Raw genomic sequence first — 15,543 nt, forward strand, 5'->3', positions numbered from 1 at the left:
AACAATGCTTGAAATTCGATGACTTTAATATGTTGATGATTCGCATTGGAGTCAGTGCTCGAGACAGAAATGATTACCCGGATCCAGAAGCAGGCTAGTTTGTGCTGTACCTCGATCAGGACGGAGTGCACGAATTTCCGGCCAGTATCCACGGTCCGTATATGGAGAAGTGAGATGTATTTGTCTGGTTTCAATACGACGCAGGTAAGTACTGAGGCGTAGTAGTCATGGTGATCACTCTGGTCGAATGCCAACAGGTTCGCCTGTGGCTGTCCGCTCATAGTCTCGACTTTATATGTGACTCCTATAGGCGTGTGCTCTTTGTTGGAGTCACTTCTAGACGTGGTTTGCAAGGCCTCCTGGAGCACAATGTTGAAGCCTTTGATGCTGGCATGTAGCCTGACAACACTGTTGATGCCGGCGGAAATGATCTTCTCCTGGTTTTTAGATATTTTTGCGATGTCTTGAAGCAGAGTGCCCTTGAAGCGATCGAGGTCTTGGTTCGCGTTGCAACCGTCGAAGTCACGCACACTGGTTTTCCGGTAGGCCACGTTGTTCTTGGGCGAAATATCAATGAAGCGCCAAGTACTTTTGTCTCCACAGTGACATTTGAGATTCCCAGGCCAGCAGGTAGGTGCACGCTTTTGCCAGAACATTTCGTCGATGGCATTGTGCCTGTTATCTGGGCAGACATCCTCAGAAGGGTAGTTCATAACAAGCTGGATGACTCGGTCCAGCCTCCCAGATGCTTGGCACTGGCAGTGACACGAAATCATTGATTTGATCTTGTTGATCTTGCGCTGTTCGTCAGGCCACGTCTCATAGCGAAAGCCTCCGGTGGGATGAATATTCGTGGCCGTAGTCGAACTCGGGGTGGACTGAATCAATGCTGCGACGACGTGGCAAGGCAGACACAACGAAAACCTGTGCGCCCGCCAATAAAAATGGAGGTTTGCCGTTCGGATCGTAGTTGCTTGTTGTAGTAATGGTATTGCTGGTACTTGACGTCGTTAGTCCACTGGTGGGCACCGGAGGATTTGTGCGAGCCAATTGGCGGCTTTCGCAGACTTCCGGACGTCGAGGAGGCCTTCGCGTACTGGACATTGTGCCTTCTTAAAGACCGAAATGAACCGGAGGCCATTCACTACCGAGGCCCTAAGGACTATGAGGATTATGATACCGACACTGGCATAAACCCGCAACGGACGACGAAGTAGCGAGTGGCAGGAGTGTAAGAAAAGCACAGATATTACTAGTATGGGAGACTATTGCAGCGGGCAATTATGAACTTTATTAGTATATTTACTTGAATATTTACTAAAAAATACGAGTCTTACGAACAACGTATCATTTAGTAGTCAGTCTTCATTATATAGAATATTAACGAGATTCCAACCTAAACAGAAAGACAGAAATCGAGCACATAGAAGAGAAGCCTTACATGATTGCTTGACATTGCGTGATAAAATATTTTGTGTCGAACTTCAATACAGATATAGAAAATGTTAATCTCACATAAGCGTAGCAGTGAGCCAGTCTTGGAGCCATGAAAGACGACCATGACACAACGATTTTCTCCTGTCACAAAATTCAGAGTAGTGCTTTAATTTGAAAATAAATTCTTTTCCTAATATATACAAATATATGCATTAAATCAAGCACCGCAATTTTCTAGGTTATCTGTAATATTTCTAATATGTAAACTCTATTATTCCAAAACTTCACATTCTTTTTAAAACCCACTCAATTATTGGCCGATCCCACACAGCAGGTATGAGACGGGCAATATGTGAACAAGAAGAAGAACTGGTCTAGGCTACATAGGTCTCAAGTTTGGTTTGTTAAAGAGCAGCTAGAACCTTTGAACGTTAACATACGCAGCATTTTTCATATGACTGATCGGCGATTAACCGAAATTGTATTTGATGATAGATTCCTTTCTAATGCAAAACTTCTATCTAACGGATATCTAAAAGATTTATTAGAAGACTATCGACTTTAATCAGGAATTATTAATATGATTGCTATGGATGCATCTATGTGTGAAGAGAAAGTCGGGGTAGGCATTTGCTCAGACAGATTATCTTCGTCATTCTTAGTATGTCTCCTGGATTACACTCTAAGATTTGAGGGAGAGCTTTCAAAAATTATTCTGGTAATTAGAAAACTTTCAATCAATGATTCGGCAGTTATTGTTACTGATTCGCGTTCCTTATGTAGATCTATAACCTCAGCTTCTTCCCCTTGAAATTCTTTCACTTGTTTATATCAAAAACACTCGAGTACAATGCGGTTGATGTGGTTGCCAGGTCACCGAGGCATATTTATAAATGAAATCGCTGACATTCTCACGCGGTGTTCCCTAGATGGTCCTGAAATGTCCATTGTACCTGATGCCTGTTCTGTCACTGAATCCTCATTTCGTAAATATTCTTTACTTCAGCATTCCATGAAAATTAGATTACCAGTTCAAGAATGCGGTCATCTTTCTTTTGCTTGGAATAATAAATTGTGCCCCTCTCACAAATTGGAAGTGTGCATCACAAACTTTCATGCCGGATTCCCCCTCTTAATTTTTATTTATACAGGACTGGTCAGGTCCCATTTTCCCTTTGTTGTTACGGTCAAGATCCAAAAAGCTTCAATCTTTTTTTACTTATTTGCTGACGTTTCACAAGTCATAGCACGAAACATTCAAAAACTATGTTCAGAAAATTACACATCACTCTTAATTTTAAAAATATCCTTTACCATAAAGCTTCTTCTCTGGACTACAGCAATAGGAGCATTTGCATAGCATTTTGTGACTTTTTCAGATACAAGAAGGTTTGCTTGTTAGCTTTTCTTCTTTTTTATTAATAAAATTCTAGTTCTTTGCAATTACCATTCACTTATTAATTTTAATTAATAGTTATTCACCTACTTTATTCCGAGGCCACCTAGTGAATGTCGACTCCTATATTCTCTAGATGACTCAATAATTATTTTTTCTTTATCAAAATGCAAGATTTCTTTTCGCACATTACAATACCCGCCGGTTTATCGGCCAATCCCCGTAGTGGATACGAGCCAGAGCATATAGGAACAAGGAAGCAACCAAGCAAGCGATTGTAACTGCACATTGCGGCCAATATTCCTCGTGCGTATACATGAGCCGGTGTTCTTAAGCGGAGAAGAAAACAAACCAAAGCTGCACGATGCAAGGTGGGAAACCTATGGCTGAATCCCAGATACGAGTTGTTGAGGCGGTCATTGTCAAGTATGGTTATGTCGAAAGGAGCTTCTTGGAGTAGTTCATCTTATTGTTGTTTTTACAGCAAAGCTGCTGCGAGTTCAAACCCGGGTCACGCGATGCGCCGTAGTCGTCCGCCGCCACCGCCAGTGTCCGTAACCACTATTGCACTAAATAAAAAAATGATACCCAGGACAAAGTGGGGCTAGAACGCGGGTCCACTGCGTGCCGGCCCAGTATTCTACGGCACGCCGGTGCTCGGGACATGTTGGCAATTTTTTCCTTGTGCAGGCTTGATGTCGGTAAAGCAATCACGTTAATACAACTCATTAAGCGTTTTAAAACAGCAAAAGAACAATCAAGCGTCAAACAATGCGTAACGAGTGGGTTGTCTAATGTTCCATCCCATTACAAAAGCTTGTTCTTGATCACCTATTAACTGTGGCGCATACCCATTTCAGACATAATTCCTCATCGTCGTCAGCCACTGCATGAATAATTGGCACAAAATTCCTTGCGAGTGTTAAGCGGATACCACGCTTCTCAGAAGAATGGTGAAAGATAGCATAGCAAATGCAAGCCTACTACCCAGAAATTATTATTATTAATGCCGTAGTGGGTACGCAGAAAGTGTGCTTGCAGCAGTTACCCATTGGGTGTTTAGAAAAGGCTCTGAAAGGCCGCTCTTCTAGCTTTCGCTGTGACTGGGCTGCACCTTCCACGCAGGCCTGGCGTTTTTATTTCACCTTAATGAACCAAGACTATTGAAGTCCCGAGAAGTTCTACACCACCTGAGTTTGTATTCGCTCACGTGTCCTTTAAAGTCGAAAGAGCTACTGTCAGAATGTTAGAGTGCAACGCATTAAAATTGAAAGATTCTGCGTCACGAGCCAGAACCATCATATGATTTCGAGGCACACCACAATAGGGATCTGCCACTACGGCGGATCAGTTTATCCTCCCGAGTTTCTTCATAATGTGCGCCTGAATATAAGTGCACGTGTGTTCTTACTACCACCAACGTTGTGCAGTGAAACATCTATAAGAAATTACCTGGCGGGTAACTACAGTGCTTATATACTTTTCTTTTTTATGAGGTTTAACGTCCGAAAACCACCATATAAATATGGGAGACGCCGTAGTGGATGACGCCGAAAATTTCGACCACCTGGGGTTCTTTAACTTGTACCTAAATCTAAGCACACGCACCTCAAGCATTTTCGCCTCCAACGAAAATGCAGCGCCATAGCCGGGATTCGATCCTGCAACCTTCGGTGCATATAGTTTTCGGGGCAGGGGACTTACTAAGGCACTGTAACATTTGTCCTCCATAGAAGAGTTCAAACTTTCCCACTAAAGTAACACTTTAGGGAACTTCGCACTTCAACTACGAACGTTAACGTCGACTTCAAATCGCTAAAACACCTGTTATCTGTGAGTGTCAGTGTAAGCGAAAGGGTCTTTACGCTAAAAATAACGCTTGGTAAACTAAACATGAATGAATCATTGCTTCTATTAGTTTCCATCAATATTTCCTCTACGCAAAGGGTGGTCTATGGTCTATGATGCTCGACTGCTGACCCGCAGGTCGCACGATTCAACGCACAATGCTAAGACCATTGTGCGCGCTTATATAGATTTTAGCGTGCATTTAAGAAGCCCCAGGTGGACTAACTTTCCGGAACCCTCCACTGTGGCGCGTCTCATATCGTTGCTTGAGCTTCAAATCGGGGTTATATTGTGATTTCGGGATGTGATATTCTAACCATTTTAATATTTTTTATTCGAAGGCTTGCATCCGATTGTCTCAATTTCCTCCCTAATAAAACACTCTTGTCTCATACACATAGTCCACCTATTTCCCAAAGCGTTAAGGGAGTCGCAGAAAGGCCAGCAAATCAGGTTTTATACTTCGAAAGTACAATCAAAACCTCCGTGCTGGTTCAAGCAGTTCGACCACTAACGAACTCCCTTTTACTTCGGTTACATCCACACATTGTTTGCTTCTTTATGACATTTTATTATTTTCCACTATGCCACGCATTATAGGCGAGAACGCAGACTAGGGCCCGCCGTGGCTCCCGCCGCGTTACGTCAGTCCAATGGCAAGCGGTCGACGCGGCAGCGGGCCTGCACGCACCTGTCCCAAAGCAAACGGCACCCGACCATAGTCTCCCCCCGGGCGTGCGACCGCTGCTCGTTTCAGCCGCGGTTCCCGCCGCCACCGCGGCCCGTTCAGCTGCGGTATTTTACTCGTCGCCTTTGACATTGTTTGGTTTTGCAGCGCCAAGCCCTTCGCTACAGTATCAGCTCGTGGTGAACTAGCGGCGCCGAGGACAGATGCGGCCGCAGCTGCCCGTCGCGGCGCGCGCACAGCCGCGAGGGCCGCCGCAGTTTGTTTCTCTTACAGCGAGGCCACTGCTTGTTTTCGCTGGCCGCCATGACCGGACCCAGACGCGCCCGAGAACTTCGCTAGATCCACGCTATGGCTGCTTTACAGCTGTTCGTACGAACGACATACATCGCGCGTGCCTCAAAGCAACATCTATAATGGTTCGGGGAACAGCGGGTGAGGAGGCGACGAATTCGCTTCCCCAGAGAAATGCTAATTATACAGCCATCTAAAACTACGCTGGCCAGCGAACCGCTTCGAGGCTACAGTGTCCTAATGATGTGACAAGTACCTTCAATTAGTAGTGCTGACAGTGGTGATGTGTGTCCTTTGAAAAGGCGACTCCACTCAGTATAGAAAATTGACCAACCATCTGGTGTTAGTAAAACACACGTGCGCAAACACAAAAAATAAATAAAAAGACGAAATCCGTTCAAGCGAATGAATGTCTAAAAAGCAACTCACCCTTGCAACAGTAAAAATAAATATAAACTCATAAAAAAGCTAAGGAACATGAAAACAGCATGTTTTCACAAACTTCTGACGCAAGCTCTAGGATTCAGATATATTTATTCTAAGTTTAAATTTCAGAAAGGCCAAAATATAAATGTGCAGGATATTCAAATAGTTCAGTGAAGGCGAAAATAGTTTGCAGAGCAATATTCATAATTTACAAAAGTCTATTAACAGGAGTAATTTACGAATTATCGTTTAGCGGTGGCATAATCAATGACAAACATTCCGTTGTGTGAATCCCTGTACCAGAGTACAGAGCATGACAATTCCAACGGTAGATCCAACATAAGATCGTCTCAGTGCTGCAAAAACGAGCAACCAGAAGTAGTTTCCTTAGAATGCACAACAAATTAACGGAATAAAAAGTATCAATAGAATTGAGTTTACTGGGCACAGCGTCGAGGTAGTACCAACAGAGGAGCCCAGTGCAAGCAGTAAAATTTACAGATCTACGCTACAAAAAAAATGCAGCCTGTTTAAGTAAATTTTTTATTATCTTCTAACGTAATTCTTTGCATTAAAAAACTGCGAAGATACCGATATAAATTTTTTGGCTCGAACGGGTTTCACCTATTCTGAATGAAGTAAGAGTGATGCAGCGGTACATATAGACATTCCGACCATTCAAAAAAGAAACGCAAGTGCGAACGTATCACCTATTTCTTTTATGTATGTCGCACCAGTGGCATCGACGCGATCGCCCTGTAAATAAGAGGAATTCAGGCGATGCGTCGAGTGGCGTGGAAGCCAGAATGGTGAGTTGTAATCATTAAAAAAAAAACTGAAAATTTGCGCAGCTTGCGCTAAGCCGCGCAGGGCTGCATGGGTCCGATGGCGGGCTAGCCCTGGCTTAGCTAGGCTTTTACCCTCTTTCCTGTCTCTTTACCACATGCCTATGCTTGCTCTCTTTTAGAGTTGATGTCCTTTCATCTCTTTGCCTCTATGTCTTTTTGTTTCACTGTCTTTCGATGTTTTTTCAATCTTTCTTCCCCTTCTTGATCTCATCTTCTATCTTTTTGAGCATATTTTAACACAGCGCACGACTACGTGGATACAAGAGAAGAAGGGACAAACAGCAGCTCTGACTCACAGCTGAATTTTTTTATTAGAAAGCCATGAACGGAAAAGAACACTTCAACCTTCACACCCATGTGATCACACTAAAGCAAGAAAAAGCAGATTAGCTGACATTTTACAGCTGACAAAAAAAAGCTTTCATACATCCCACGTGTACTCTCCCACAGGATAAAAGTTCAGATATCGTGCTATCTAAGAGCCTAGCCTCGCTATTATGTAGGGCTTTAGAAGGCACCCATTGTTCGCCCCTTTTTTGATAATACATGTTTCAATTATTTCTCGCATGGTTTGGTCTCATTGTGCCGATATAACTTTTGCTTCAAGCCCCGCCGTGGTGGTCTAGTGGCTAAGGTACTCGGCTGCTGACCCACAGGTCGTGGGATCGAATCCTGGCTGCATTTCCGACGGAGGCGGGAATGTGGTAGGCCCGCGTGCTCAGATTTGGGTGCACGTTAAAAAACACCAGGCAGTCGAATTTTTTCCGAGCCCTTCACTACGCTGTCTCTCATAATCATATGGCGTTTTTGGGACGTTAAACGCCACATATCAATCAACTTTTGCTTCATGAAAGATAGGTGCACAATGGCACTGCGCAATATGTTTGGACACATGTGACTATACATTCCTTTGCAAAGAACGCCAGTGTTCCAACAACCTACTGTATATATATATATATATATATATATATATATATATATATATATATATATATATATATATATATATATATATATATATATATATAAAGTCCTTTGTAGCTTAGAAAAAATGACACATGTTAGACTTGCTTTATCGCAAATAACGTAACGGAGGTTTCTGAAGACGCTCGCGAACTTTGCAAGTCCCGTTATTTTTTGCCTTAAGTCAGTAGTTAACAATTCGGTTCAATAATCCTAACGAACAAATTAAGTAATTTATCAAGAATTGACTAAAATAAAACAACAAGACTGACTGCAGCGCGCAAGGTGGTTGTCCACAATATGCAACTCTAATTTCACTCCCTTGCCTCAAATAGTGTATTTTTTAGACCATGGCACAAGTTAGCTCGGACAACCGGTATACTCCAAAGAAGACTGCCACATATTTAGTTAAAAAAATGGATAACTAGAAGCACTGGCATGACACTAACTGAAAAATGTTGTCAGCGTAAACAACAAAGAAGGTCGTAAATATTTTCTGGGTGAGCAATTTGAAAAACTTGATAGATTTCAAATATTTACCACAGACGTTGAATTTCATTATGCGTCTTTTAAAGAGCTAGCATATTTTTAGTCAAGCTTTTTCTTTTCATAACCTAATTTTTCTAATGTGGTAATAATGCATAAATAAATCAGCGCATTCTTCTATCTTCTTTAAACATCACAAGATTTTCTTTACAGAAACAAGGCATATCTCTTTAAAATTCTTGGATTTAAAAGCTTCCTACTTCACGTGCATTGTTGTTACCAGCTATGTATGGTTTTTCTTCACTAAAAAACTCATGTATAAGAGTTAGCTTTTTTTAAACAAAACAGTGTTTGTTAAGGTCCCTTTACTGGTTGTTTAATTATAGAACTTGTGCGTTGCTGCACACGTATCTCGCTTGAAAAAAAGCAAAAAAACTCTCAACCAGAGCACCGATGCAAAGCGTCGTCTTGGACGTCTTCTCACACGCATCTAATGTGAGGCGAAACTTTCTTTCGTTAGTGATCTTCTAAAAACATATCTCTTATTTGCTGATCACTCGAAACAACCCGATGATTAGACACCCGAGCGAGACACCGGCTATCTGTTACATCTGCAAACTGTGGAATATTGCCGCGGGACAAAAGGAGGAACGTGAGTATCATCAGTGTCAATGAAGCATGACCCACAAAAAAAAGATAAAAAAACATAAATTTTCCGGTAAACGGGCTTCCCTCATGCTGCAAGGAAATCGACGTAAAGAGGGCGAGGGCCAGACTGGAGGAGGTGGCGTAGCACTGAATGTACAGCAGCTGCTACCGTGTCTACCACCTGTCCGGCACGCGCCAGCTCTCGCCCGAGTCGGCCACCTGCGCATTTTGCGAGCAGCAGTTTCACGGCCAAGGTCGCGCCCGTCAGACGGCGAGCAGCCGGCGACCGCTCGGGTGGTCACCGCGCGCTTCCGGGACCGGCCGTGCCACTGGCATGCGCTGGACGCGTGGCACAATCTGCACTCGCGACACGTGCGGCGAATCACTCGGCACGTCGCCGTGAACGAGCGTTAACCGGAAGCCGGTCGTCAATTATGAAGTAGGTAGGCACGTTAGCGAGCGCTTCACCCCCCCCCCCCCCCTTCCTTCCTTGAAGATTCAAACAACATTCGTACGTGCGCTTCCACTACCGAACATCAGAAGCCGGTGCCGGTAGCGGAAGATCGCAATGTCATCGTATACAAGATGCGATTGTGTAGCACGATAGAGCTCCCAAGTCACTACGCACATTGTACCCGAACTTAAAACACCCGCCGTGGTAGCTGAGTGAGCACTGTTATTTCTGCAAGGCCTCGGTTATGAATCGCGAGCGCGATGGTGCCATGTCGATAGCGGCCAAATGAAAAAAATGCCGGGTAAGAAACAGAAATCGACAATCACTCGTTCGAAACACAAAGCCAGAAGAAAATCTATACGAATTTCTCAAAAATAAAGCTTCTCAGTTGCCGAAAAATGCATCTTTTCTGCAGATCAAACCCGGCACCAACGCCTTTCCAGGGCGGTTGCTCTACCAATTTGAATTTCTTAACATTTTCGCCACTTTGCGGGAAGTCCGCAGTACTGATTTGTAATTGCCCATGTACACAAAATAAGGTGCTCGATAAATAATTGCAGCTGGTTGAAATAAATCCCCAGTCTTTCACTATTGCGTCGCTCATGACCTACTTCGCAGTTTCTAACCAACAAATTTCAACACCGCTGTCAACAACAGCCGCTGGAAGGAAAATGCTGGCACGCCCATGTACCACATCTCGATGGAATGAAGCGCACTTCATACACGCCCGACCACGCTCTTGGGCAACAACCTCATTCCTATGACTTCCCGCGAAAAGTCTCCACGAAGATGCGACTCTTCGTGTAGACTTTCGCTGGGCATGGCGTACACCAACGCATGCGCGTTCCGCGTAGGGATGGCGGACGCTGTCGGCTGTGTCCACGGTGGCGACGAAGAAAATGTTCGTCGTGTTTAGCGCCAGCGTGTGCCGTGCAGAGACCACAACTTTGCATCGTATTATCGTTGAATAACATGCACAAATGTTATTCGAGCATGTTATTTGTCAATTATTCATTTCTTTACGCCACAATAATTACTAGAGGCTGCTTTCATATATCAAACCTCGGGTGGATTCTAAGTGGCATATAAAAGTTCCATTTTCCCGTTTGTCATAACCGCCTAATTCCACTGACTGAAAAGGTAATTAGTTTAACTTTTATTATTACTGTCCTAAACGATGTGTTGACGGTATACGATGTCTGCCCCTATATACATAAAAAGCAAGCCTGAAGTCAGCGTACAGTTGTGATATTATCCTAGGGGGCTTTCTTGTTTTGTTTTGTTTTTAGGTGAAACACCCGGAATACAGGAGCCTTTTTTTTTGCCATTACACCACCAATTCTATTGCATCATTGTCCCTGGTTAGACCAGTTCAATTAAATATAAGATAGTCGAAGACAGACTACATGTTTCTACATGTTTCTGTATTCATCAGACTAAATAACAGCATCATGAAGCATAGTGAGATGATATGCTAGTTGTACCATGCTGAAAGGAGGAGACAAAACAAATCAGCACAGTAATAACAGTTCAGTTCGTGAGAAAATCATTAAATATGCCTGGAATGGATCAATATAAGATATGCCTTCACCCCTAAAGCCTTGGCTGCTCACCAAGAAAGCCATCTCCAAGTGCGCGTTGTCCCGTACCGTTACATCCCTAAATCACGGAGCAGTAACTCTTACGCTTGCGATCGAACGTGATGTAAAGTGAATGAATCCCCACTGCAAACAACCCAAAGGACGTATACATACAATCGCGATCATAGTTTTGGAGACCACGTGAGCCAGTGGAAGTGAGCATACGTGCGGCGTCTATCGGCTCGGTGTTTGCGGTTGAGCTTCGCAGTGCCCATGAGCGGCCATTTTATATCGCTGGCCTGCTTGCTGCCCGCAGGTGTGCGGGCCAGAATTAGCGAACGCTCGCTCCAGGGCTGATGGCAAAGCAGCCACCATGCGAAAGACCCGAGCCTGTCCCATTCGTGATAAATGTAAGTGTCTGATAGCAAATAGCTAGGGTAGAAGCGTCTACCGAGGAGGCACCCTTCACGGTACTTATTGACAGGAAGTGCTTTATATTTGTTTCTATGCGTGTTTCTGCCGCGTGCGGTGTCCCCAACAGGGAGACACAATAACATAGTTACAAAGAAAATGCAAGAGCATAACCGAGTGATTACACAGCGCTTTTTCGAGTATGACATTTCAATCAGGACAGATGATTAAGATGTACAAGTCATGATGATGTGTAAAGAGAATGAAGAGTCATTCGCTTATCGCGCTCACAATAATAATACCTGTATACAGAGGCAAAGGAAGCAGTGCTAGCCAAAACTTTTGTTTGGAGCATACCAGCCCCCATTGAGACACCAGGACAAAGGCTCCCTGGTCCTGACGTTTCTGTGTAATCCATTTCACTTAGTTTCGATTTCTGATGCATGAAATCCACCCATGGACCACCTTTAGACACCACGAATGGTGTATTGCCCCACCGCGGTGGTGCAGCAGCTAAGGCACTCGGCTGCTGACCTGCAGGTCGCGGGATAGAATACCGGCTGCGGCTGCACTTTCGATGGAGGCGAAAATGCTGTAGGCCCGTGTGCTCAGATATGGGTGCACGTTGAAGAGCCCCAGGTGGTCGAAATTTCTGGAGCCCGGCACTGCGGCATATCTCATAATCATAGGGTGGTTTTGGGACGTTAAACCTCAAATACTACTACTACTACTGCTAGAATGACGTTCTTCTTACTAATCGTAATACAATTACAGCGGGAAATCTGTTTGTTGCATCGGGAAACCATAAGGTCAGTTCTCTACGCGTACGTGTTGAACAGCGCGCACGGCGAGCCGCTACGCAGGCGCGTGAGAGAGGTGGTGCATTTCTCTTTCGCCACATCAGCCCAGCGGACACGTGCGCTGGTTCTTGTGTGAATCCTTTGCACGCCACGCCATCTGGCGGCCGAGAACTGTGGTTTCCACGCGGCCACCACTAGCGGGTTTCACGGCGAAGCATTCAGTCGTCAAGAGAAAAGCTCCAGCTTCAATTTCCACTCACCAGGTACGCAAGAATACCTCGGTAAGAACAGACAAAACAAGTATGAAAAAATGACAGAGCTCTAAAGAAGGGTGGTTGGGTAACGAGGAAAGAGCGGGGATTGAGGCGGAAATGAACAGGTCGTTACCATTGGGAACGCAACGCTCGCAAGACACGCCCACGAAGTGCATTAGAAAATGTTTTGAAATTAAGGCGGCGCGGCACCGCAGGCGGGTGATTACTGCAAGTAAAAGCTATAAAACCTATCCCACAGCACGAGGTAGCAGCATGATGGGTGCGGACGGAGCACGTGCAGAAAACATCTTCGTCAGAGACAAAGCAAGGTGAAGAGAAAAGGCTAACAGCATTCTACAGCTGGTTAACTTGCAAATGAAAACTGCGTGCAGTCGGAAATATATCTGCGCGTTTCTTGAGAGCATCGTGACCCCGTGTTCTGTCCGCTTGTTCACTCTGCGTGCAATTTTCGGGTGTGTATGCTTACGTGGGGATGGTAAAATTTATTGTGGATTGATTGGTTAATTATTGTGCTGGATGTTCAGGTGTCATTAAACCGATTAAAAAGTGTCAATCGGTTGACAGACAGCGACAAAGGTGCGCGATAATTCCGAAAATTTCATGCAAAATTGTGCCCGTGGTAGGTGAAATTTTGGGTGGCTTCTTTCGCCTACCGCGGTGACAATTTTGGGTTGGCCCATATACGTCCAGTACCGGCCAGCACAGGATCAGAACCAGATGTGGACTTCCAACGACATTTGGCTGTGCACAGTCTGGTTTCGTTCTTTTCGTTCCTCCTCTTTATTTCAAAACTTTTTGTAACATCGTTTTTCTTTCCTTTTGTTTTCTTTTTTCGGTTTTTCTAGTTTTCTCTTACTCTCGCAAACATCTTTCAAGGCGAGAGGGACACGGCAGTAAACAAGTTCGGACGTCGACGTTAGTTTAACTCATGTCCTGACAAAGGACCCCTCCCACAACTGTTGAGAAATAAATATATGTAGCATTGTTGGCCATGAGATTAGATAGATAGATAGATAGATAGATAGATAGATAGATAGATAGATAGATAGATAGATAGATAGATAGATAGATAGATAGATAGATAGATAGATAGATAGATAGATAGATAGATAGATAGATAGATAGATAGATAGATAGATAGATAGATAGATAGATAGATAGATAGATAGATAGATAGATAGATAGATAGATAGATAGATAGATAGATAGATAGATAGATAGATAGATAGATAGATAGATAGATAGATAGATAGATAGATAGATAGATAGATAGATAGATAGATAGATAGATAGATAGATAGATAGATAGATAGATAGATAGATAGATAGATAGATAGATAGATAGATAGATAGATAGATAGATAGATAGATAGATAGATAGATAGATAGATAGATAGATAGATAGATAGATAGATAGATAGATAGATAGATAGATAGATAGATAGATAGATAGATAGATAGATAGATAGATAGATAGATAGATAGATAGATAGATAGATAGATAGATAGATAGATAGATAGATAGATAGATAGATAGATAGATTTGACATCACCATCGTTTACAAGTCCAGACAAAAGCACTCTGACACCGACTGCTTGTATCGCACTCCCATCAACCCATCACCGCAGGACGATCAGGAGGACGACTTCTTGAGAACCATAAGTGCCGACGACTTCACCGAACGACAGCGAGCCGACCCAGAACTCAGAGGCCTTGTGGAGTACCTTGAAGACAGGCCCACCATTGTTCAGAAGGCATTCAAGCAAGGACATGCGTCATCTTTCTTGTGAGGCGGCATTTTCAAAAAACATTCTCACCACTTCGAGCTAACTAACTTCACGTGGTGCCTTCGGCATTGCACTCATAATGACCCGGCCACTGAACATCTTTGTTTTCCCTGTACGCTCGCAGGACTACAGGAAAAGCACTACTGGCCGCACGTTGCTGCCGCCGTATCTCGCCACGTGAAGACATACCAAGACTGTCAGCAACGGAAGACATGCCCACAAGACCACTCAGCTTTCTCCAGCCGACGGAGCCTCCTCGGTGGCCATTCAAGCAAATATAGATGTTCCTGCCTAGGCAGAAACAGGATTTTCTCACAGTTTAACATGATTTCAGAATTCAGAAAGTGTGAATGAAGTTTACCGGCGCCGTTCCTAACGCTTACTTGTGGAAATTAATGCAGTGTCGCAGCAATACCGGCTACCTCACCCGTTACGCTGAATCAAGGGCCCAGCCCAAAGGCAGTGCCACCACAATAGCCAAGTTCTTTGTTGAAAACATTCTCCTTCGACATGCCCCCCGAAGGTTCTCTACACCAACAGAGGTATGGCGTTTACTGCTGACCCAATTCAGGCGATCTTGGGATATATCTAACAAGCCACCTTCACCTAAAACACGGCTGTGGAGGAGGCGGCACATATGGCGCCGTACAAGTTGGCCTTGAAGGATCCCGGCAACGATGCTCGACGCCATGCTGCCCAATGTCGCTGACGAACAAACCCTCCAAGTCACTGTCTACCTTCAGCGCGCTGAAAAAGCTCGACAATTCTCTCGCCTGCATAAAAAAAAATCAGAAGACTACCGACGCCACCGTTACAATCAGAGACGGCGCTTCGTGGAATACCAAACCGGTGACCGTGTTGGGGTGTGGACATCAACACACCTACGTAGACTTGGTGAAAAACTTCTTAATCGACACTTCAGGCCAAACAAGGTGCTTCTCCGTCTCGGCACTCTGGACTCTGAGGTCGTCCCGTAAGGCATTACGAACTATCAGTGGCACCACGCACGGCCTGAAGTATTTCATGTCATGCAGCTTAAGTAATTCTGTGTTGGTTTTAGTGAACTATTATAAAGGACTGCACTTTTTGCTTTATTGTTATCTTACAGTTGTGTATGGCCCCACCGCTGTGTTCCAGTGGCTAATGTACTCGGCTGCTGACCGGCTGGTCACGGGATCAAATCCCGGCTGTGGAGGCTGCATTT

Source organism: Rhipicephalus microplus, chromosome X, assembly GCF_043290135.1.
Source record: "Rhipicephalus microplus isolate Deutch F79 chromosome X, USDA_Rmic, whole genome shotgun sequence".
Taxonomy (NCBI): Eukaryota; Metazoa; Arthropoda; class Arachnida; order Ixodida; family Ixodidae; genus Rhipicephalus; species Rhipicephalus microplus.